The sequence below is a fragment of the Crocodylus porosus genome, unplaced genomic scaffold (genome assembly GCF_001723895.1).
Source record: "Crocodylus porosus isolate Cpor-Errol unplaced genomic scaffold, CroPor_comp1, whole genome shotgun sequence".
Classification (NCBI taxonomy): domain Eukaryota; kingdom Metazoa; phylum Chordata; order Crocodylia; family Crocodylidae; genus Crocodylus; species Crocodylus porosus.
Genome location: NW_017728943.1, coordinates 60,006,521 through 60,029,332, shown reverse-complemented (window position 1 = coordinate 60,029,332; position 22,812 = coordinate 60,006,521). Strand labels below are relative to the sequence as shown.

General features: G+C 42.9%; 1 protein-coding gene and 1 long non-coding RNA gene across 3 annotated transcripts in view; one reads left to right on the top strand and one right to left on the bottom strand.

Annotated features, from left to right (window-relative positions):
- Positions 1 to 22,812, bottom strand: part of SYT14 (synaptotagmin 14) — a 147,874-nt gene that overhangs the window by 94,192 nt on the left and 30,870 nt on the right. The window lies entirely within an intron of this gene.
- On the top strand, positions 1,004 to 19,463 carry LOC109319691. Of its 2 annotated transcripts, none has more exons than XR_002103593.1 (3): positions 1,004 to 1,015; positions 8,057 to 8,063; positions 19,359 to 19,463. It is a non-coding gene; the product is annotated as an uncharacterized LOC109319691 (long non-coding RNA). The 2 variants fall into 2 exon arrangements; XR_002103594.1 differs by lacking the exons at positions 1,004 to 1,015; positions 8,057 to 8,063 and adding exons at positions 4,517 to 4,528; positions 5,894 to 5,898.

Genomic DNA, 22,812 nt, shown 5'->3' with positions numbered 1-22,812 from the left:
CATGTTTGCTCACCTTCTCTTCACGGAGAGAAGTATTTGAAGTAGAGTGCTTTGTTCTGTGAGATTTTGGTAAGCATTTTCTGTCCATTTGTTTCCTAGCTGTATGTTTGTTTGTTTTTTTGGAGGGGGCTTCGGGGGGGGGGGGTAGTCAGAGGAACGGAGGATAAGATTTGACTGCTCTCGTTTTAATTTGGTTTTATTTTTCATAAATATATAGGTTGTGGTACATTAATATTACCAAGATGACCAAGGCAAAGAAATGTGCCTTGCGGTTGGAATGGAAGATGGAAATGTTTGTGATTCCTGTTTTCAACTGGACAGTCAGAGTGGTAACCTGAAACAGCCTGCTTTTCCTTGTGACCCTGACAATTTCCATGGGAAAAAAGAAAATTCAAGTTATTTCAATTCATCCCTCTTCAGAATAGCTACTGAAAAGAAAACAGGATGGTTAGCACTGAAGGCAGCAAAGGAGAGAAGAAGGAACCATGCAATGTAAATATATTCCATGAATATATAAAATTAAGGAAAAAGCAGGACTAGCAAGACACTATACTTATACTATCATACTTGTGAGATCTTATGGAGCCCAGATCTGTTTAAGATAGCAGCTGTTGTGTAGAATATGGTCATAGAGCCTCCAAAACCATGGGGGAGCATTTTCCTCAAGGAATAACTGAAATGTGGAATTCTCTTATCACTGGGATTACGTGTATATTTCCAGATTTTGCTAGTCTTTTGCTTAACCAAAACACAGTGTCATTATGGAGAATCATGAATATATATTATTAAAGAAAGCATAGGATTTAGTGGATTTGAGATATGGTAGGATAGTAGGACTCTGATAGAAGTCAAAGAATTATGGTAAAGATGCATTAACACTGAATATAGGATGAGTAATCTCAGTCCAATTTGAGTAGGTTACTACTAAAAGTGATTTCAAAGACTGGGAACTACAGTAAAAATGAAGATCAACACTCTCCAACTGATCTTGGCTTGCTGTGGCTCACTGAAACAAGTGGCTAGGGAAAAAGTGGTACATGGACCAAAAAAAATTATGGCCAAATGCTAGCAGGCTATCCACCTAATTCCATTGTTTGAGGTTCAATGGCGTTGAAACAATTGTCTAGTTTTGATAACTAGCCCAAATGCAGCCAAAACATGGGCTAAGGCAGGGGCAGACAATTATTTCAGGCAGAGGGCCACTTACTGAGTTTTGGCAAGTCATCGAGGGCCGCATGACAGGCAGCCAGGGGCAGGTGAATATTAATTTTCTTAATTTTTTTAGGGGCCCTGCAGGCTGAATAAAATGGCCTGGAGGACCACATCCAGCCCATGGGCTGCATTTTGCCCACCCCCGGGCTAAGGGGTAAAAATGGTGCTCAACGACTGAAGCAGTCAGGTTCTAGAAGTACTTTTATAAACAGGAAGAACTGCTGATTCCCAAGAACAAGCCTCTCTGCAGTCATCAATTACTTGCATCCATCAGAGCCGTACACCTTTCAAGGAATTAGTAATGGTGCTGCTATTGGCACCATCATCCACTACGGTACCTGTGCTTCTAGGGTAATGGTATTACAATACCCCTATAGATCTGTAAGACAGAGGGTAAGCCAAGCAAGAAGTAACCAAGGCAAAGGCATAGAATCAAAGGAAAGTAGGGATGGAAGGGACCTAACAGCCATGTCCAGACAAGCTGGGACATGTGGATTATGGCATCACAAACCTCTTTGTGGTGTCACAAACCACACACATGGAATGTTAAAACATGCCCCATGCTGCAGATTTACAGTACAGGGGCAAAATTTGCTACTGGAATTTCCTGGTAATAAAAATAAGTGCTAGGAAAAAAGTGGTACAATACATGCTAACCAAAACAGAGGTTTGGTTCTCCAGTGAGATGCCCTGGTTGATGGCCAGTGTCTCTACGCTCCATTTGTGCTGCAACTGCTCTGTTTCAGCACACTAGGAGCCAGGAGGAGCTGAGCAAGGGCAGCCTGCCCACAGCAGGACAATGTGTCCCACAACAAAGAGTAGATGTAGGGGAGCGCACTGCAGCGTGAAGCAGCAGAAATTTGTACCGCTATTATTCATGCTCATCTGGACACGACCAATGAAGTCATCTAGCCCAGTGCCCTGTTCAAGGCAGGAGCATCTCTGAACATTTGCAGGCATGGAGATTCCACAATCTCTCTGTGGAGCCTATTACAATGCTTAACCTTCATCACAGTGAAAACTTAATTTTCTAACATCCAACCTAAGTTTCCTCTGCTGCAGAGCGAGTCCATTGCTCCTACTGCCATCTCCTAAAGCCACAGAGAACAGCCTATTTCCATCTTCTTTATATAATCACCCTTTGAGTATTTGAAAACTATTATCAAATCTCCCCTTAGTCTTTTCTTCTCCAGACTAAATAATTTTAGTTCTTTCAATCTTTCTAAATATGTCCTGTTTTCCAGTCCACCAATCATTTCTGTTCTCTGCTGGACACTTTCTAATCTGTTCACATCTTTCCTTAAGTGTAGGGCCCCAAAATGGACACAGTACTTCAAGAGGCCTTACCACTGCCAGAGTATAAAAATCACTTTGCTTGATTTGCAGATGTCTATCTGGTTAATACAACCGGTACAATAAGTTAGCTTTTTCTGCAACAAGAACATACTGTTGGCTTCTATTCAGCTTCTGATCCATTGTAATATCCTGGCCCTTCTCTGCAGAACTGCAGCCTAGCCAGTCGTTCCTCCAGCCTTAAAGTAACGGATCAGAATAATAATCTATTCCATAAAGTGGCAGTCAGTTGAGAACCAAGATTAATACCGTCTCATATCATAATAAAATCTCTCTCAAATAAATTTAGAACAAGTTGGTACAGACTATGACTGGAATTACACTGTTCCCAGAAGCTAAAGTTTCCATCCCAAAATCCTGGGCAAGTGCCAAAATCCCACAGTACTGGTCAAACTACTTTGCTTAGTTGTCAGAAGTAGGTAAGGGAACAGCAACAGACTACTGCATACAGCACTATGCAAGATGCAAGGTTTTTTGGCGATATCCTTTATTGGACCATCCTTATAATAGGGAGAGATGTTAGACAAACTTTCAGGGCAGGGACAACTGCAAAGAAAAAGATCAGATGAGGAGCTAGATAAAGAAGAGAAACTGACACTAGCTGGTTGTGAACAAGACAGGAGACAGGGTGAGAAGCAAGACAAATCTGAGGAAGAGCCAGGATGAAGGATAAATCACTTGGATCAGTTGGGCAAGGAGACTGGGAATGGGATAAGGAGCCTGAGGAACAGAGATTGGGGGTGGAAAAATAAAATGGGACTGAGATAAGGAGACAGGGACAAAGAAGCAGCAGGACAGAAGCCGGTCGAAGGAAACTTGGGAAGAACCCAGGTACATGCCCACTCAAATGCACTGCATTCTACAGAAGAAAATGACATCGGAATGACACTAAAAGATCCTGAGTCTCAATTCCAGCGATCACCAAAGGAGATCATCAGTCAATACAACTCCGGTCATCTTTGTTTTACCCAGATAACTAGACAAATCGAAGCCGCTACATACCATACAATAATTATCTCACCATAACCTTTTCAATAATCATAACCAAACACGAATAAGTAACAGAACAATACTTGGAAAGATATTGTCAATGATTCCTTGAGCACAGAGAATACACAAGCTTCTTTTTAAAAAGTAAGTATCCTGCCCTCCATTGAGTTGGCATTGACAAATCTCTAACCACAACAGTCTAGTATTTCCCTACAACTCTTACCCAGCCAAGTCTTGAGAGCTGCCAAGACCACAAAGAATTCAAAGAACTACACACTGGTTAAAACTCAAGAAGAAAAGATGTACATTTGTCCCTTAAGAAGCTGTTCTGCTATCAGACAAATAATCAGCTCATTGGGACCAGATTTTATTTGCAAAATAAGGAGAAATTCTTATAAAAGGAGGCACCCCAAACAGTAACTGTAGAAGCAATACAGAGTTACCACTTTCTACTGCTGAAAAAAATTGACAGAGCAAGATTTTATGAATGCTATGATAGAAACAAAGAACCATTCTAGGACTCCACTCCAGGACTCATACAAGGTGGATGCACTGTGATTCAGGCTGGATGTAAATGGCACAGCAATTTATTCTCTGAAATGATCCTTCTTCAGTTTGTACTGTACCAAGTGCCCAGCCAGAAAAAACCTGCACTAAAGCTGGTTTCTGCATGCTGGATGTCAGTGACTCATGCAAAATCAGATGCCTTATGTTTTACAAGATTAAATTGTTATTACATTATTTGCCACTGGCCTTCCATTAATCAGCCTTCTAGTGCCCTACCTATTCATACAAATTGATCTATTTTCACTTCATGTAAGAAAACCGCATAAGAAAAACAAGACAGGCAAGAAGAGTGAAAAGGCAAAACAGATCCAACTTTACTTTCACTATCATTTCTATACTTTCCCTTTCCCACCCCTGCTGAGTACCTTGCATGAAAAGCACACAGGTAACTGTCTTATGTCTTTTAGTGTTTAAACATATAGGTAGAATACCCATGCCAACAGGAAAAGTAAAGCAGACTTTAAGGGCCAAGTCCTGTTCTATCTATTAGGCATCTCCAATTATCAACATAGGAACATAAGACCTTATTCCACCCAACTCAACACCCTGAAAAAACAGCTTTACTTTTATTGCATACCTTCATTTTAAGGTTAAGTCACAAAAAGAGGTGAGGACAACTCACCTACCTCTTCCACTAATGATTGTTCAAAATTCTAACCCTCCATGTTAAACGCACTGACTTCATCATAAAAGCAAGGGACAATTCTAAATATTGTCCATGCTGATATTTAAAAATAAAAAAAACAAAGTGGCTTGCATTATTAACATATTTATAGTTCTCACAATTCAAAGCTGCTTTTGATCTATTCACCGTGAGTCCTGAAAAGAAATGGACCTATGAAATGGTTTGCTCCACAGTACAGTAGACCTAACATTAAATTAATTAGTACCCAAGGAGTACTTGGGAAAGAATAAAAAAAGTCTACACATGAGCTGCGCAGTTCCCTATGGATACACAATATCTGATGGCAGGAGTTTAAAAAAAAAGACCGAGAAAAAACCATAGCAGCCAATACCTTGCAAAAAGGCTGAAACTTTAGCCCTAGCAAAACTAATTAATTATTAATGTAATTTAATACTAACATGGGACTTTAGAAATTATCTTTGTATCGATTTGCATATATGAAAATGATCTTAAAACTTGTACACACATACTAAATACAAAATCAAGTTAAAACATTTTACTTTTAATACCATTAGAAAACCAATATCATATAACACAATACATTATAAAACAAGTAACAAACTAACACTACCATCAGTTCTCTAGTGTATATGAGCATTGGCAGTATAGTATATTATTGTTTGTACTGTATTAATCCCTCAATTAGCTTTGTTTAGTTCAAGCACCGACCAGCTGTACTCCTTGGGCAGAAAAGAACAAGAAACATTGTATCATTATATCTTTGCCACATTCAGCATTGGGATTTTTTAAATTCCAAATACAAGCGTTAACTTAAATTCTAAATAACAACTTGAAAGAATGTTATTTACACTATGAAAAAGCATAAATAAAAAAATCTGACAGATTTCCAGTGCTTCTAGCAGAAAGTAAGTATTAAGTGTATTTTTACTTGTGATGATTTTGGCACACTGATCAAATTCGTATCTTCTATTTCACTAAGGTCCTAATTATCCCCAGTTTACAGACTAAATCAATTAGAAGAATATCTGAAAGATACAATAATTAAAGCTTTCCAAGTATTAAAAAAATTAACATTTTACCACAAAGTGTTTATTAGGGTTAATGGATTACATTAAAAAGTTAAAGAGTAGGTACATTTTAGAATATTACAGATATATTTAATGAATACTATATGTGGCTACAGAACAACTGTGATATTTAATTAACACAATTTGATTATCATATTAGTGTACAAACTTACCATCTTCTAGATGATTTGTATCTTCAAAATAAAGTTAGTAACTGTCTTAAACCTAGTTTTCCTGCTATTAGAAACTACTTTTGTAACAAAAATATTTTAATTTAGTTACAGCAATTTTCTTATAGTATATGTAACCATCCTTAGCTATCATGACATCAAATAAAAATGCCAGATCCTGAGATACATAAGGCTACAAAAAAGTACTTAAACTTTTTCTTCAAATATTTAATATTTATAATATAAGGCCAATTACTTCCTAGAGCTTCTGAAATGTACTACAGTGCTCACCTGCCTAGTAATGCATGAAGCCATATGGTTGTCTAGTTATAGGTCAATGATATTTTAATTATTTACTTCACAAATGCAATCCTATCCACCTCGTGCACAAATTAAGTAACTTCGGGCATGATCCAAAGGTCGTTGAGCCGCTACTTGAGGCTCTGTGTGAGAAGTAGCATGAACAAGAAAAAAAAAATAGATCTGCTCTCATTTAAACACTGACTGCCTTACAATTGATCTCCAGGGGTTGGCAACCTTTTACTATCAGGGGCTGAAACTTGTGATCTGGCTTCCTGCTGAAGACTAAAAATCTCCCCAAGCTACATGTGCTTACCTTTGCCACTGACCCCCAGCCCTTTGCAGCAAATATAAGTGCAGGGAGAAAGTAGCAGGGACAGCAGTGGAGGGGAGGCACTGCAGAGGGGACAGGTGGCACAGAACAGCTGCATGCCACCTGATCCCTCATGCTGTCCTGGTCCAGGTCAGAGCTTAATAGCCCAGACCTGGCCCACAGACCATAGGGTATTAACTCCGGAAGGATTCTAGCCTCTGTTTCCCTTATTGTTTTAAAATAGAAATGATAACTGCTATGATAGCTGTACTGAACCAGTTCCGTGGAAGAATTATGCATTGTATCAATTATTTATTAGGGCTGCGTGAAGCTTTGGTTGCCAATTTGATTTGGAGGAGATTCAGCGGCCGAATCTCTGAATCGAATAGGTAGACCAATTAAAAGATCTGAATCTAATCCAAAGCCTCCAAACCGATTTGAAAAATATTCGGAGAGGTTTAGAGATTCAGACAGGCCAGAGACAGGCAGACAGCCTGGCGGCTGCAGGTTCTCCCACAGCTTCTCTGGCTGTGCCTGCCTCTCCCCAAGCAGGGGGAGCCGCAGGAGAAGCTCCCACAGCTGCCCTGCCCAGCCCCAGCCTCCTGGCACTTAAAAAAAATAAATAAATAAAAATAAGGCCCCACACTCACCAGCACCGGACATCAGGGCCTCTGAGGGCTCATGGCAGAGCCCTCCCACGCAACATGGGGCAGTGGGGATCGCCCCTCCCCCGGGACCCGCACCACAGCTGTCCCATGGCATGGGTGCAGCACTTGCCAGGGCGCCATGTGTCATCTGGAAGCTGGGGCCATTGAGGCTGAGCGGTGCCGGGCTCACCTCAGCTCCAGGAAAACACACGGCACCTTGCCATGGGGCAGCTGCCATGAGGGTGTCAAGCAGAGGGGGCGATCCCCACTGCCTTATGTTGTGCAGGGGGGCTCTGCAATGAGTCCCCAGAGGCCCTGATTGCTGCTGCCAGAGCCAGTGAGCGTGGGGCTTTTAAGTGTCAGGAGGCTCAGCCAGGCAGGGGATGGGGCTGGGCAGGGCAGCCCTGGGGGCTTCTCCCTGTCTGGAGAGAGAGGCAAGCACGGCTGAAGGAGCCGTGAGGGAACCTGCAGCTGCCTGGCTGTGCCTGCCTCTCCCTGGCTGATCCGAATCTCCAAATCATGCCGAATCTCCAATTCTGATTTGGCCAAATCGAATGGGGACAGTGATTTGAATCACCAGATCAAATCACTGTCCTCCAAAATCGGCCAAATCTGAATTAAATACTTCCCTAGTCACACAGGCCTCCTACTTGTATCAGTTTATTTGGAAAGTACAGAAGTATCTCTCATATTATCCAGCTCATAAAACTATGCTAGTATAAAAATATTTTTTTATTGTCACCTCATTCTATACTTTTGTAGTTAAAAGAAAAACTCAAATATAATCTCAGAAAATAGGTAACTGAACCAAACAGACCCCCTTCCCCCACAAAAAAATAATGGCTCATGGTTAGATACATATTTTTCTTCCCAAACACTGTATAGTCCCCTCAATATTTCACATGCATATTTATTGCCAATAACACCTATTTCCATGAAAAATGCAACTGTGAGCACCAAAGACAGACGGACAGAAAGTATCTGCATGTGCATGAGGACTAATTAAAAATTAACAAAAAAAGCAAGCTATAATTTGTATTTATTGTCAGTTAAATAGCTTTTTTTCCAATTAATCACACTATGAATGAAATGGTTCATTTCTCTAATAGTAGAGAATGACTTGAAAACTCCTTTAACATTTTGTCTTCTCTCAGAGAGACTACTGGTTGAAATTATAATGAATAAAATACATGAGGCTTCAGAACGTGTCATTATTATTTATTTGGGAAAGAATATATTTGTTGCAGCCTATGAAAAACTTCAATAGATATTAAATAAAACTTAAAATACTGTAATAGCTATAATATTCTATTCAGCGTTCTGCTGTAAGGTTTCAAAACTATTAAAAAATTACTACTTACATAAAATTATACACATGACAAGACATACTCTTTAATAATGCTCCGAGTTTTATATGTTTCTCTATGCAGAAACAGAAGGGTCTTAATCAGAAGCCATTGTGCTTCCACTGAAGTCAAGAACTGTAATTAGTTTCAGAGAAAACTCCTTAAAAAAAAAAATTAAAATGAACATGACTAAAAATTCCAATACTGGCTTTTTAATCCACAGTCTTCTCCCTTACTTCTACCAGAAGTTGTAAATTAATGCTGTTACATTTACTTACTATAACATTTGTTTGCCCACGAATTGTTCAAGAGCTTACACAAGGCTTCTACAATATTTTCAGTTGTGAATATATACACTCAAAACCAGAACTGTTTGAACAAATTATTTTTTCTGGCTCACGGGTCAAACTGAATGGCAAAATAACTTTCAATTGTGTTGAACCAAAACATGTTTTATTTGTGTAACAAAAGGAAAAAATGGAGGACAGGGGGAATGTGGAAAAAAAAAAATTGGCTCCACAATAAGGAACATCCACTATACCATATTGGACCAATTTTGCAGGACTGGTGTGAGTGTTGCTTGCTAGAGTTGGCAAAGAATACTTGTAAAACAAAAGAACAATTCCATCCTCCTCCATGCTAAGGCTGGAGCAGCACTCATATAGGATACTTGCCCCATGGTGACGAGGGGAAAGCAGGGAAAGAAGCCAGTTGAGCGATAGTCATTTAAGAAACTAAGGTTTACAGAAGAATGTACAAGACCTTGCATATTTAATCCTAGACATTCATATAAATAGGCTTTCTAATGAAACATTAACAAAGAAAGAAACATTTGTTGAAATTTAAATCTATGGAGTACAGGCATACTAAATGATACTAACACTTACAAACAAAATCTTATCTTAAAAGAAGTCAACAGTGCAGGATGTGAACAAATCACTTGTTTAGGACTTTTAAGTCCTCTTCAAGAGCAACTCTCAATTAATTTGAGGCCAAAATTTGATCCATATTAAAATGAGTGTAATCTAGAGGGGAATTTCCACTATTTAAAGCATATAATTTTTAAATACTGCAGTATCATCTTAGTACTTAAACATTTTTTTTGCTCTTACTTGCAGAAGCTGCATGTAGGGGACATTATTTTTTACTATTTCATACATAAAACTCAAGATTAAATGTGCATATATTTGCAAGTAAAAATGCACTTACTCTGATATTAATTGCAGTTCTTCAACATGTTTTCTCCAAGTATATTTCACATTTGGCGCACACAAACTCCATATACTTGAGAACAGAATAATTACCATATTTTCCTCGCATAGAACAGGAACCTTTCCCATACCCCCAAACTGTAGTACATGTATTAGGCACGGAAGCTGTTTCTCTGACCAGGATAGAAGCACCCTACTTTTCCTGCCCCACTGTGCAGCAGCTGTGATTTTACTATCCAGAAAGCTAAGGGAGCCAATTGACTTAATGATTCATTATTCTCCATTTGACAAGTGTTAATGACCGTCTCTACTCGATGTCTCACTGTTCTACTAATCAAGCTAACCTTTCTTAGGGCCACTTTACTGTTTGCTACCTCAGAGCCTAAGCAGGAAAGGCAGCTGAGTAGCTGAACCTTATTGTTTCTGACCCATGTAGCCATAAATCTGGAAAATTTTTCTCCAGTCTGCCTGACAAGTTGTGTATTATATTCTGAGGCATGTTATAGAATCATAGAAAGTTAGGGTTGGAAGGGACCTCAAGAGGTCATCTAGTCCAGTCCCATGCTCAATGCAGGACCACTCCCAACTAGACCATTCCAACCAAGGCTTTGTCTACCTGGGTCTGATAAACCTCCAAGGAAGAAAGGTCCACAATCTCGCTGGGTAACCTATTCCAGTGTTTTATTACCCTTCTCATGAAAGTTTTTCCTAAAATGTAACCTAAACTTCCCTTACTGCAACTTGAGACTATTGCTCCTTGTTCTGTTATCTGCCACCACTGACAACTGTCTAGCTCCATCCTCTAAATAGAGCCAGTTCCCTCAGCTTCTCTTCAGAACAATTTTCACTGCCCTTTGATAGACCCTCTCCAATTTATCCATATCCTTTCTGTAGTGTGAAGGCCAAAACTGGCCACACTACTCCAGATGTGGCCTCACCAGTGCCAAATACATGGGGGAAGAATCACTTCGCTCAACCTGCTGGCAACGCTCCTACTAATACAACCAAGTATTCTGTTAGCCTTCTTTGTAACAGTGGCACGTTGTTGGTTCATGTTCAGCTTACTGCCCACTGTAACCCCCGCTGCTGCTTACCCAGTCAATCCCCAGCCTGTAAAGGTGTATGACATTGTTCTGTTCTAAAATGCACGATTTTGCACTTATCCTTGTTGAACCTCATGAGACTTCTTTTGGCCCAACCATCCAAACTGTTGCGGCCTCTCCGAATCCTAGCCCTACCCTCCAGTGTATCTACCACTCCCTGCAGCATGGTCTCATTTGTAAATTTGCTGAGGGTGCACTCCATCCCATCTTCCAGATCGTTAATGAAACTATTGAACAAAACTAGCCCCAGGACTAACCCCTGGGGCCCTCCATTTGATACTGGCTGCCAGCTAGACACTGAGCCACTGACTACCACCCTCTGAACTAGATGATCCAATCAGTTTTCTATCCACCTTACAGACCATACATCTAACCCATACTTCCTTAACTTCCTTGTAATAATGTTGTGGGAGACTATATCACAAGCCCTGCTGAAGTCAAGTTATATCATATTCACTGGTCTCTCCACATCCACAGAGCCAGTCATCTCTCATCATAGAAAGTAATCAATCAATCAGGTTGGTCAGGCATGACTTTCCCTTGGTGAATCCATGCCGATTGTTCCTAATCACCACCACCTCCAAGTAGTTAGTACCTTGAAGACCTGCTTTATGATTTTTCCAGGGACTGAAATGAGACTGTAGTTCCATGGATCCTCCTTTTTTCCTTTCTTAAAGATAGATACTACATTTACCCTCTTCCAATCATCCAAGACCTCTACTGATCACCATGAGTTTTAAAAGATGGCCAGCAGCTCTGCAACGACATCAACCAACTCCCTCAGCACCTTCGGGTGCATCCCGTCCAGTCCCATGGGCTTGTACACATCCAACTATTCAAAATAGTTCCTAGTCTGTTCTCCTGCCACTTGGCTGCTCACCTGCTCCCTAAACTGTGCTGCTAAGTACAGCAGTCAAAAATAATGGCCAGTGGCTCTGCAAACACATTAGTCAACTCCCTTGGGTGCATCACATCTGTCCCTATGGACTTGTATGTATTCAGGTTTTCTAAATAGTCCCTCATACGTATGAAAAAATAGGGTATCTGACCATCAATATTTTTAGGGCTACCCATTTGTCCTGAGTTATTTCTTTTGTCTGTCTATCTAAGGGGAATATAAAAACAGAATGGGCTTACTCTCCACTATTTTTTTTCCAGTGAGAAATACAAGTGTGAAAAGGAGTAATGACACAGCAAAGAAAGAAGGTAAACAGCAGAATACATGTAGACTACACACTTCAAAGGACTTCAGATAAACTAAACCTAATCACTTGAAGAAGAAATTGCTTTTTATCTCAATATATATTTCACTCTTTACAAATCCTAAACAGTGGCCAGATATGAGGAAGGAGGCTCCTGGAGGGTACTTAAATAAAGATTGTAATACTCCTCTTTCAAACAAAAGTAAAAGGCCTCAATGCTTCCATTATGGTACAAGGTAGAGACCAAATCCTAACTTTTCCCTCCATCCCCCTGCAGAAGGTATGAACAATATAACATTGTAGCACTCCGAGTACCTTTAAAATACTCTAAAAAGGGAAAGTAAAGATGACAGAGTAATTAAGTGCCACTAACCAACCTGAAACGTATCAAAACCTGGATGAAACAGGAACAACTTTAAAGTGGTTCACTGGAAAGCATTTCAAGCTACATTTGTATTTTCCAGCAGAGCATGATAGGAAGTTGTTTGTCCACTGGCATTCCACAGTACCCTGCTTCCTGCCTCCCAAATGACCAAGGTGGCCCCTCTGACTTATTCACAACTCCACTATTCTGGGGTCACTATCCCTGCCCTGCACATGGGCTCACCTTTTTAAAGCTGGGTACAAAGGCAGCCATTTTATGGATCACAACCCAGACGTCTGGGCTTCTCGAGTGCAACCCACTCATTCACATTAGACCACCTGCGTCTGCAAAATACTCTAACTGGAGGCAAGTGGAGCACTCAAGCACCCTGGGGTGGGTTGCTACCATCTGCAAGGCCATTAGGAGCTACTAAAGCCTATTGTGGTCTTTATTGTGGGGAGTTTGGTTGTGGGTTAACTCCTCTCCAATCCAGTCCATACATATACCGCAGGAGCAGAGGGGTAGGAAACAAGAATCATAGAGAACGCTATTAACTTCTTTGGAGTCATTAAAGACTTCTCAGTCCATTTGTCACTTGAGCCCTCGTTGTAGCAATTTCAAACGACCAAGGAAAGTTTGTAGGCTGTAATTCAAGCAGGACAGTATGCAGGCAGGAAATGGAAGTTTCTAGGAGCTTCACAATAGTAGGTGTGCTGGGAAGGTGGCCAAAACGCAAGTATTTCCACAGAGTTCTTGCTGAAGCAGAAGCATACGTTTTCTGTAGAGCAGCAGGAAGGTCAAGCTTCAGGAAAGAGAGACTTTGCAGCAAAGTACCTCAAGCAGCAGTTCCTTGAAAATACTGAATCATACTTGGGATGGAAGGGGGTATAAGACAAACTGACAAGTTCTTCATTCCAGGAAAGAATCAGCAGAACGCCATCTTTCAATCCACTGCTCAAGACAGAGACACTCTCATGGCCTCCAGAAGTAATCATAAAACCTTGCTCTATCACTGATAGGCAAGCCTGCATTCCAGTATTAGTTCCCCATAACCAGTACACCCTTCTAGGTGAGCTTTTAAGACAGGACCATCCCTTACAGCAGGGATGTCAAACTCACCTTGTACCCTGGGTCAGTTTCAGAGCACAAGGCTCCCTGTAGCCCGGAACCAGTGTGGGGCACAAGAAGCTGTGCAACTGTAACAGCACAGTAGTGGTGGTGGCAGCAACAGTTCTGCTGCCAACCCTGACCCAGGCCATACAGCAGCAACTCCAGCCCCCACTGCATGTCCTGTGCTGCGTCAGCAGCTCCAGCACAAGGCATGTTGTCACCCGGCAGCCAGGGAGGTAGAGCCACAGCAGTAGCAACAAGCAATGCAGCCAGAAGGTGACTGAGGCTGTTAAACTGTGCTCACCCTTCTGCCGCCAACTGCCATGTCCACTTGGACCTAAAGGCCCTGGATTCCCGAGGGCCCTCTGGCCATGTCCCCCAGCTTCTGGTGATCCACTGGTAGTTGTGTGCCAAATAAAATGGCGCCAGGTATTTGCATGGCGCACGTCTTACAATGTTAGTATAGTACAGGTGCAGGTAACCGGATAGATAAGTCCCACAGTCGCATCTGACACTCCAAGACAGATAAAGAACATATCAGTATAAAAAACATGGATCCCTCTGCTCTGCAGCCTGCCATCTGTAAATTCCAGGGGAAGGCTCCACAGAAGCCCAGGAGAAAGGTGCCTTCTCCAGGATGAACATGCACTCTCAGAACACCCTATTTGCTTTAAGTCAACAGACTGGGATTCCCCATACAGAAGCTGGTGTACATCACATTTGTTGTAGGCTCCTGAGATGGTAAGCAGTTCCCAAGATGGAATACAAACCTTTTTTTTTTTTTTTTTTTTTAAAAGTTTATCACTCATCACCAAGTCTCACAACTTTAGAAGTGCCTCTAAGTCTGTCAAACAGCCCTCCAGGCATTCCACGATGTAATGCCAGAGCCACTTCTCCAGCATAGAAGGGTGCTTCTGCATAAATTCATTCCCAAGGAAAGTTTGGCATGCAGGTTCAAGAGCAGGACCCCTTGCCTTCTCCTGTTCTGCCCTCCTCCCCTCTTCACACTGCTTCTACCACCCACAGCGTCAGGTCCCTATACTGCTTTCTCCCATCTCCACACCTCTCCCCCCACACCCAGTCTCTCACCCCTACCTGCCTGCTCCTCAACCCTCTCCCCACCACCTTTGCTCCACAATGGCAGGTTCTCTCTCCTGCTGCAGCCCAGGGAATGGAGCATGGTTCCAGCTGGGCCCCACAGCAGTGGTACAAAACCAGCACTGCTGTTCCAACTTGACCCCATGCAAGCAGTGGTGGGGATGGATCCTGGTAAAGGAGCATGGCAGAAGGAGAGAGGGGGGGAGAAGCATTGCAGGGGTGGGGGAAATTGCGAGCTACAGGAGAAGAGTGGCAGGGTATGCAGAGGCCATGGGGGTGGAAGCAGGCATGAGCTGTGGCTCCAATGCAGCTGCTGCGCCCCCCCCACCCCCATCCCACTGCCTCATGATCAATTGTAAGGCAAGGGGCTTTTCCCCCTCCCATATTAAATGGAGGGGGGGACCTTATCTTCCAATCAAAATAAATACAGTAGACACCACTTCCAGCTCTATGCTATAAGTACTACGGACAAATGCTCCCATTTCATCAGGGACAGTAAGCTAGAGTTTCACAAGACACTGATAGGGTGCGCTTTGCTCAACTACCCAGTGTTCATATGACTGAACTCTCCCTGCTGGTCCATGATACCCTGCACAACATTGGAGAACTATTTCTAGCAGTTGATACGCTGCTGGTGCACTGGGCACAGGATGGGAACGTGGATGCCAGTTATGACCCCAGTGTAGTTATAAAAAAAACCAGAAACAAAAACCCACACAACAACTATCTGGGCAAATCTGGTTAGGATTTTCTGTAGGTTACAGAGGCAGAGAAAGTGCAGTGCCAGCACCTCTTGGATATCTGACAGATGTGGCTGGCATGAGACTGGAGGCTATTGGAACTGCCAATCCTTCATGGTGCCCCTTGTTTCTTTCTTTTCTGGTACAGCACACACATCACTGCTGGAAAGGCATGTTTTGAGTGCCAGGATCACGTTGCTTTCAGTTTCCATGCTGTGGCATGTCAGTTGGTAGGCATGCTGAAAAAGGACGGAAAGCACAGGAAAGTACGCAGACTCTCTACCCCGAGCAGGAGAGCAGAGACAGAAGACGAAAAAGAGAAAGTATGTGTTCATTCTTTGGCCTGCTGTGAAGGTGATAAACCTGAAATTTATCAGCCATGCAATGAAAAGAAGCACAAACTAGAAGACTAAGGGGGCAAATATGCAAAGGCTCTGCTGTGACTGTTCAACTATCCCACAGAAGCTTCTTGGAGCTCACAGGCAATGGGCATCCTGGGATGCCTGTACACCAGCCCTCAAGCTGTGGAGGAGCACACAGCATCACCTCTGTCACACTATGAAACACTTTACTTGGGAAAGGCCTGTATGTTTGTATAGTACTGAAGCACTAGAAATTAGCAGGGAATTTGAAGCACTCTGCATGTACATCTGTCCATACCTTGAGAGGTTTTGGGGGGTTCTTTTCTGCCTTCCTGTCAAACACTGGGCACACCCAGAGGCAGGAATGTAGTTGGAGTACAACAATGCTCTAGCTCGCACTTACTCTTCTTATTTTCAAAGCAAAAACAACCTTGACACTATTGGAAGCTTTGCAAATGAGGGAAAACTAGCCATGAAACTGACTAGCTCCCATAAATTTCAAGGCTTCTACTCAAAGCCCTTTGACAGCTCTAATCTTTCTGTTGAAGTTAAATGGAGTACAGTAAGTTGCACAGTAGACAACAGGGTTGAAGGATGCTATGCATTTATGTAGTTTATTAATTTAAATAATATGAAAGTAACAATAGTTCGCTACAATGCAATCAATAAAGAACAAATTGGGACTGGCAGCATTACACAGTTAAGCAGATTGTACATTTACCCAGTGTTTCCCAACCAGGGCACACAGAGACAGACAGGGGGCATGGCTCCAGCCCCAAATGCTGTCCAGTTGGCTACATACCACCCCCACCCACCTCCGCTCCACATCCAGTGTGCTGCGGTGCTTTTTTATTTAGGTAAGTGTACGTGGGGCAAAAAAGGTTGGGAAACACTGCATTTATCCAGTGCACACTTAGATGCCGTATATAGACTTTAGTCACCTCATGATCCTGCAGGTTTTTTGCTTTGCTGGGGTCCAGAGGTGCTTTTTACCCCATAAATATGTAATCTGTCCCTGAAGTTTTGTTAGAGAGTGGAGAATAGTACTCCTTTGGGCACATAATGGGTGCCGTATGAACAATCATTGGCAATTATGCAAGGAGAGTGAAAATACGTTTTCAGAAGCATCTTAGATAGAAAAGCTCTACAACAATGAGCGGTTATCAACAACAGCTTTTGTGTCAGTGTTCTCCCTCTTGATTTGAAAGCTGAGGGCAAGACAAAGCTAAGACTGATGGATGGATTTTCCACCTCCTGTCGAAACTTTCTGGAGATGAGTTAATTCAGATACAGGTAAACTATTTATTCCCCTTCTTCTGGATTTTAGTTGAGCAGCAAAAACAGCCCATATGTGAATATTCCCATGCACTGTAAAAAGAGAAAAAGGGCAGTATAACTTATACCCAAATCAATAATAGTTCTATGCCAGTGATTTATTTTCAACCAGAATGCTATAGCCCCCGGAGTGCTTCGAGATCCTTTCAGGGGTGACACAGGGTGCAACACTGTTAGACTTACAAACAGGATTCACAAAATAAACCCAGAGATTTCAAACAGAAATCAATAACTGTGGTTCTCTCTCAGTTCTCTGCAACAGAAAAAACTGCTCTATTAATTTTTTGTAGGCAAACAGTATGAAAACTAAGAGATGGCATTACCTAGTGGTGCCTCAAGTCTAAAAAAGCTGAGAACTACTATTCTTGGCCAATTAAAAACTTAGGCACCTTTTATGCATTAGGTTTATAGAGATGAAAAAATTAACATTGTATAGATGTTGTCAAGAGCCACAAGCAAAACTTAAAACTAGAGATGAAAATCTGTTGGCTAAGATCACCATTCTGAATTAAAAGTGGTAAATGAAGATACGAAGTCCCTCCAAATCAGATGCCATCCTTCCTTTCTTCCTTAGAATTAGGAATTTGAAAACTTTCCTTTGTATAGTTATGGAATCCAAATAATGCTTCAAGACTTGCATGGTTACTTTTTACTGTAACAGTCCTAATAAGGGTACTTGAAAAAAGAGACCAGACAATGGAGTGGGAAATGATTATAGAATATACTGCACAGTTCCTTTCTACCAAGGGTATCTCCAGGAATCTGCAGTCTATGATTCCTGGAAGAACTAGAGACAGTTCCCAATGTGGAGGATGAGGGGTAGGGAGAGGGGGAGAGAAGGGGAGCAGGCAAAAGGATAAATTTTCTGATAAACCAGGGTTTTGCAGAGAGAAAGGGGACCCGCTCTAGCTGTGCACTGCCAGGGGAACAGGGAGCTGTGTGCTACCTGCATGGTATGGATGGATCCTGGGGTGTAGCAGGGTACCCCCACAATGCAAGAACCATGGCTGCACCCAAATTGTGTTAAACTAGTCATCATGGAACTGCCAACAACCAAGTCAAAATGACTGCTTGCAGATGCAGAGCAGGATGATGTTGTGTCTACAGGAGAAGAATTTTTTTTTTACCATGCTGCCTCTCTCTAAAGGGCACTGGAAGTTTTCTGATGGAAGAAAGGACCTGATAAAATATCCTCATTCAGACTAAGTATGATCATCTTTTCTTCCCTTTCCCCACCTCTCTGGAAATTAATACATAACAAAGAATAACTACAGAGATTCAAAAATATTGTTAGTCTTCATGCTTACAAGGTTTAGGTCCTCAAAAGAAACAATCCAGAGAGTCAGCTGCCTCTTTTTGGAATAACTTAACTTTTGAGCTAGCATGCTCATCCAATAACCACTAGATCCCAGTTAATGGCAATGATATTGTCAGCAACATTTAGTGTTACCTGCAAGAATGTTCTAGAAATTAGCTGACATCCTGTAATTAACTATTTAAAATTCTCTCCATTCCCAAAATATTCTTGTTTAAAATTACTCTAACTGGCCAACAATGCTTTATAATTTGAAATTCTGAATTGTTCACTAGCAGAAAAACAATATTTACCTTCAAATAAATCAAGAGTTCCAGGTTCCCTTTCTCTTGGAGCTATGTTTAGCTGCTGTAAGGGAGTGAGCCAGGTAATGGGTATGCATGAAGATAGTTCATCCCAGTACAAGCCTTCTGGTGCTTCTTGCCAAACTTTTTCAGCACAGGAGGGACGATCTGGTGTTTACTAAATATGCTTGACAGGATCCAAGTCATTAGTGGGGAGTGCCACAAATCGAAGCATAGGCAAGCAACTTATGAGAAGGTAAGTGGTTTTTTTAACCTCTTCTAATGAAATCTGGTGGGAACCGATTATATATCTGAGATCTTGACATTCTTGTAGTTAACTGAGTTACATAATGTAAAAGCAACCTAATTCAGGCATGAGAACAAATCTCAACAAGTGTGCCATGACACCCTGGGATGCCTTGAGATCCTCTGTGGTCTCAGATTAGTTTGCTGCGTCTTTAGCCAATATTTTTCTGTCATGGAGTAGAGCAAGAAGTTCTTATCCTAGGAAGTTGTGCAAAGGGCCAATGCTTCAATAATCACTCAAACGGTCCACTCCTGCCTTGTTGGAAAACTATGGTGGGCAGCAAGGAAGTGTACCAGGATCTATGCCTACCTCCTAGGAGTGCACTAATAAAGATTTTTCTGGCCAATACCGATGGCCGATTATTAAGCAGCCACATTGGCCGATACTGAACTGATAGCCAATATGCAACCTGACAGCTTGGAGAGCGCTGTGGCAGAAAGCCACCTTGGTTTCTCCCCAAAATCTCTGCCCTGTGACTATGTGATTAAATGGGCCAGCACAGAGGATTCACACCTCAGCCTGTCTCTTTAGGTAACCTGAGCTGGCTGCATTCCTGAGGGAGGGGGGAAACCTGCTCCCTCTGCCTACCTGACCTGCATCAATTACCTGGGTGAGGGGTTTCTACCTGGGGAGCTGGAATCTGCCTGGTAACAGGTGATGTATTTCAAATTGGTTGGCTGACAGCCAACCGGGGCTGACTTCCCCTGGACCAGGTAAATGAGGTCACAGGGGCTATATAGGTTAAGGGTGGGGGAGGAGGAGGTTCTCTCTTCGGCCATGAGGTGAAGCAGCAGCAAAGCAGGGGAGACAGAGAAGCCTTGCCATCAGGACCTAGCTCTCCCTCTCACCCCAAGACTCCAGAGGGGAAACTGGAGAACTCTGGAAGATGCTTGTGAGTAAGCTACTCAATCGAATTAGATATTTAGCTGGCAGTAACACAGATGCGTAATCAAAAGGCTACCTCAGCCGCACTGTTTGCTCTTTAGGATTTCTAAGATATTGCTCAACCCTGTACCCCAGTTTACCCTACCCCTTGTAATCAATAAAGTTTTCCTTTTTGACTGGTGTGGGAGACTTATTGAGGGGTGGGTCTAAATTATGCCTAAGAGACCCCTTAGGTCTGCGGACTAAGGGAGACTTTACTTTTTGCCCCCTTGACTCAGGGAAGTGCCCCAAGTGCCTGTACCGGGTCGAGTACCCGTCGGACTATTAGGCCTGTGTTTCCCCGAGGACACAGGGCCGAAACAGTCCCTTCTCGGGGTGGTGGCGGCAACGTTAACCCCAGACTAGAGAGTGTGCTCCGGGAGAGGGGTCAGCCAAGCATAAGGCGTCCCTAGGGAGGCATTCGGAGCCTGGAAGGTGGTCAGGCGCAGGGAGGTGGGCGGCTCAATGCAGGAGCGCCCCCTACTGGCCCGCCACAAGCACTGTCTGGCCAGTAAGTCTGTTGGGAGGAAGGGAGGAGCATGGTGGGGGACAGATTGAGTTCCCCATGGTGAGGGAGGAAGTGGGGCTGGGGCAGGTGCTGCACAGCCAGGGCAGGGTGTGGGACAGAGCAACCAACAGCCTGTCTGGGGGCCAATGGGAGGGGTACAGTGTGGCATGGGGGGCACATACCCCCCGCATTTGTGCATGGGGCAAGGGCTGGCCGTCTCCTGCAGGCTCAGGGCCAGGGGCCGCAGAGACCTTTTCCTGGCAAGGGAGCTGGGCCAGTGCTGCACTCAGGGCAGAGGCAGCAACACTGGGAGGGGGGACCACAGGGTGGGCTACAGCCACCAAGGTTCCCTCTAAGCTGCATGTATGCATGGCTATGCACAATAAAACATCTTGCTGTACATTAGCTTTTTAATGCTGTGTACCTGTCTGGAGAGAAGCTGGACTGCAGCTTCCTGGAAACCTGGAGTGTGGCAGAGGCACCAGGGCCAGTGCAGGACACTTACCGGTGGTAAGTTACTGCTTGGCTGTGCTCCAATCCTCACTGTGCCAGCATCCCCACAGGGAGGAAGAGCAACACAGGGCAGGCAGAGGCTCCTCCCCAAGGCAAGGTGCAGGCAGGGCCACAAGCTGGGGCAGAGCTAGGTACCATGAGGGCTCTGTCAGCTCTGGGGAGCTGCTCTGCTCCTTGGCCCTTTCCACGTGCTGACTGCTTGTGAGCTGCTCCACATTATATCTGCATACAGATGGGTTTGTGGCAACAGACTGCTCTGTCAATGCAGCTATCTGACAGCACCAGTCCACACAGTGAAAATTTACTGTATAGATGCAATCTGAAGTGGAAAAAGTCAGGCTGTTTCTTTACAAGGATATACAATTGTATTCAGTGTTTGATGATTATTTTTTATATTAGACTCTTATATGGATATTTGTAATCAAGACACTGAAGAATGAGAAAATGAAGTGTGTGTGTGTGTGTGTACACACACACACACACACACACACACACACACACACGTGTATAAACATCAAAATATAAAAATGTTAATTTTTGTTATATTTATATTTATTTTAGAAAGAGAGAGAGAGAGAGAGAGAGAGAATTTAGTATTTCAAGCCTCCTCCCAAATAATTTAGTTTTGTAATATTTCCAAGAGTGCATATTTCAAGGTTTTTAAATAATCAGGTGGGCGTAGTGGCAGCAGAATCAGTTGTTAATTTATGCAGGTTTAACACCAAGGTGTATGGAATTCAAAAATTCTATCTGTGTGAAAAAAAGTGAGAAAAAAAATGAATCCTGCTTATGTTACAGTTGATAAGATAACTTATCAATAGGAGACACTATTGTCAGTTGGCCCACACAGCCCTCGTACATTCCAAAGTTTCCTGCCCTTGGTGCTGCATCAGCATTTTTGTTGGGGCCCCTGTCAGAAATTCTCAGTGGAAATGTAAACCTGCTCAGTCTCTGTTACTCAGCTTCTGGCTCAGCTGTGATTTGCCACAGTGTGAATCACTCAGTTTTAGCCTCAGTAATAACTCATCATACAAGTTAGTTTTAGAGGCATCTGTCCTTTAGGAGATACCTAGTGCTAACAAAGCAGCAAGCAACATTACCAAAGAACAGAAGAGATTCTAGCTCCTCTAATTCATGAAGCTTCTCAGCACCAAATATGTCCCAGTACTGTCTCTCTCCGTACTAAAAAAAACAAACAAAAAACCACTCAGTGCAGGAGCAGGGAGTATCATGAGTGGATAGGGATGAAACTCAGTATTCATACATTCAGCACCCAAGTAAGCATCACAGAAGAGACAAATGAAAGAAACAAGCGCTGTAAAAGTTAGTATAATGCTCTGTCCTTGGTACTGAAGGTGCTGGCTGGATTAGTATCCCAGAGCGATATTGCACACTCATTACTCATGTGGTACGCCATTCAGGCTGGAAGCAGAGAGGCAATTTCTTTTTCATAAGGTTTTCCATAGGAGATCTGCCCCCCACAACTTCCTAGAGGCAGGGGTGTCAAAGATACAGCATGTAAAGCCCATCACCTTCCCCCAGTGCTGCCTCTAGGTCTGACCCACACGCAACACTGCATGCAGCACCCACTGTTCATGGGTCCCAGAATGGATCCAACATGTAGAAGGTGGAGGAAGGTTCCACAGGTCTGATCCAGTCTGTGGACCAGCCCCATGCCATTCATCTAACCTATGGGACACAGATGAATTTGACACCCCTGTATCAGAGGAGCAATGCTCCTCTTCCTCTGGGGACTTAGTATTAATATTTCTGCTACAGTATGACTCTAGAACTTTTGAAGACAAAACATGGGAGCTAATAGATC